Source organism: Camellia sinensis, chromosome 2 (genome assembly GCF_055761805.1).
Source record: "Camellia sinensis isolate YWXY chromosome 2, ASM5576180v1, whole genome shotgun sequence".
Classification (NCBI taxonomy): domain Eukaryota; kingdom Viridiplantae; phylum Streptophyta; class Magnoliopsida; order Ericales; family Theaceae; genus Camellia; species Camellia sinensis.
Genome location: NC_138962.1, coordinates 16,633,698 through 16,636,938, shown reverse-complemented (window position 1 = coordinate 16,636,938; position 3,241 = coordinate 16,633,698). Strand labels below are relative to the sequence as shown.

Here is a 3,241-nt window from a genome sequence, read left to right as displayed (position 1 = left end):
AACCTTTACCCTCCAATGCCTCTACTATTCTCATGACCTTTTGACACCCCCACATACAAACAAAGATATAAGAAAAACAAGTACACTGTGCCACATGCATTGATTTTTCACATGAATGATCAAGAACGCAAAGCAGACAAAGGTATGCGCCGCCTGGCGAATCTGGTAGAAATCAAGCATAGGTAGAGACTTGAACCCTTGCACCTTGCTAGGAGCTTTAGGGTTGAAGTCTCGCCACTGGCAAGATTGCCCCCTCCAAAAAGTTATGGTCTCCAATGTACCGGAGAGAGAGAGAGAGAGAGAGAGAGAGAGAGAGAGAGATTACGCAAATTAGACAAAATCGTTCAAGCAGACTGCCCAAATGATTCATAACCATGTTGCTTAACCACTTGGAGTATAGAAGACAACGACAATTGACCCGGCCATGCAGACACGACCTTACTACTTGTACAATGAATTTTCAAACATTCATCTCCGTTCTCAAAGTAAAATAAATAATAAAGCCAAAAGAGGTCCTACCCTTAAGAGGCGCCTTTGAAGACCTTGCTCTTTCTGTCTCATTCTTTTTGTCCAGGGAAGAGTATCAGCTTGAAAGTGCCTTTGAAGCTGCAATCACATGTATGAAATTGAATATTATAAATCCATGATATGCACCCAAAATGCAGGCAAACTGATGGTGCGCACACAGAAAAAGAGAGTATACCAGTTTCACATTGGTTTGAGTCATTCGCAATCTCTCAGCATCAGAGAGTATAACTTCATCTTGAAGCTGTATTAACCAAAACACTATAATGTAAAACAATTGAAGTACAGCAAAGCGGTAACAACAATACAATAGCCAAAGGAGCATCCACTTAATGCTGAATGCATTAAATAGATAAGCATCCCCAAAACTAAAACTACATCATGATAAAAACACATATCAGTATGAATATCACATCCTTACATCATCTATATCATTATTCAACTTTAAAGAAGAAACAGAATCCTGTAGTAAAACGACGATCAGTAGGGTCCCCTGCCCAACCAGCATCAGAAAATGCATGTAACTGTAGGAAAGAGTGAGCGGAGTAGTGAAGACCATGAAACATAGTGTCTTTGAGATATTGTAAAATGTGAACTAGAGCATCATAGTGCGGAGAGCAAGGAGCAGCCATGAACTGACTAACAATATGAATAGCATAAGCAATGTCTGGACGAGTAACCATGAGATAGACAAGACTGCCAACTAGTTGACGATATAAAGTAGCATTAAACAACAGGTGACCATCAAGAGGTGTGAGACGAGCCTGAAGATCAACAGGAGTAAAGGCAGTCTTGAAATCGGTAAGACCAGCACGAGCCAAGAGATCAGAAGTATACTTGGCTTGGGAGAGAAAGTAACCAAATGGATCATGAGAGATTTCCAAGCCGAGAAAATAGCTGAGAAGACCCAAATCCTTCATCTCAAACTGGCGACTAAGAAATTGCTTGAGACTAGAGATACCCACTGTGTCATCACCAGTGATGATCATATCATCCACATAGAGAAGAAGAAGAATGGTACCACGCTCTGTCTTACGAATAAAAAGGGTAGAATCATAGGCACTGGAGGAGAATCCAAAATCATGAATGGTGGAGCTAAACTTGGCGAACCAGGCACGAGGAGCTTGTTTATACAAAACTGATGAAAGCAATTTTGAAAGTTAAAAATACAAATAATTATATAAAAACAATTTTGATAAAGTAAAAATTGTGATAGTGTTATATGAATGATCTAAGATGCTATGCTATTTTTCACTGTCTTGTCACAAAACTACAAACAAAAACACACACACCAATCTAACCCAGTGATTGATTTTTGTCCCTTTACACTATTGTGTTCAAAGGATAATACTTTGGGCACTGCTTGGTTAGAAAGAAAAATGGTGGAAAGATAGAGAAATTTGATTGGGATGAAAATTTTGTAAGAAATTTGAATTTTTAACCATAGGCAACTCTTTGTATGGACAAATTTAAATTTTCTTGTGTTATCATGTGTTTTTTTTTAACAAGAAATTTAAAACTTAATTACAATGATAATATGAGTTGTGCAAGAAAATTAACTTTATTATAGTTTCCATCACTTTCATAACAGACTCAGAAAAGTTGCATCTTTTTCCTCTTCCCCTTAATTTCCACCACTTTCATGCTAAACAAACTCAGCCTTAAGACCGAGTCCTAAATGATTCCAACTGGTAGGGCAATTGCATTGTCTTTGAATGGGGAGATGTATCTTGTTTTTAAGTTGCTATGTTAGCCACTTACTATGTTTGTTTATGTTCTCTGAACTATGTATATTTAGCATCTCCTCATTTCTCTCTCTTTTGTTACACCAGTTCTCGCAAGGGATGCGTTCATCGAAGTTCTGTCTAAATCCTGCAGGAGACACGCCTCCCTCTTGCTGCCTGTTTGATGCTATCGTGAGCCACTGTGTTCCTGTTATTGTGAGTGACAAAATTGAACTCCCCTTCAAGGATGAAATCAACTACAAAGAGTTCTCTATTTTTTTCTCTGTCAATGAGGCATTGGTTCCCGGTTACATGGTTACAAAGCTCCGTGAATTTCCTAAAGAGAGATGGCTTGACATGTGGAGGCGGCTCAAAAATGTCTCCCATCACTTTGAATTTCAGTATCCCCCGAAAAAGGAAGATGCTGTGAATATGCTATGGAGACAGGTAAAGCACAAGGTTCCCGCGGCCAAACTTGCTGTACATAGGAGCCAGAGATTGAAAGTGCCAGACTGGTGGCACCGAAGGAGATAGTTTGGAGGCTGCTTTTGCTGACATAGGTGTATCATTTTTTCATTTTTTTGAACCGTGTATTGTAAGATTTTTTTAATGTTTTTAAAAATAGGTAGAAAAATAAATATAGGCAAGGCTTTTTGAATTACAGATATGCATGCACCAATACTTCATGCATATAAAATGCAGAGCTCGAGTTAAAATATGTATAGCAAATGATAGAGCACTTCAATACATTATTATATCTTTGAATCAAATGTGTAATGTGTTCATGTTCTTATCTCACCATATAGGCTTTAGTTTGCAACTTTCAAAGCTCCCAAGTTGCCACCTCAACTCTTAACTACCTAAGCATGCTTTGTTTCTATTTACCATAGCAATTTGAGTAGTGATGTACACTAAAGGATTGAGACACCCTTCCCATAGTGCCCCTGTGGATTAAAATCCAACATTCTCAAGGAAACGTGTGTGTGTGTGTG

The 3,241-nt window shown here is 38.4% G+C and overlaps 1 pseudogene; it reads left to right on the top strand.

The window, feature by feature from the left end:
* The first annotated feature begins 2,369 nt into the window (after nucleotides 1-2,369).
* On the top strand, nucleotides 2,370-2,783 carry LOC145810595 (putative arabinosyltransferase ARAD1 pseudogene; annotated as a pseudogene).
* The last annotated feature ends 458 nt before the right edge of the window (nucleotides 2,784-3,241 follow it).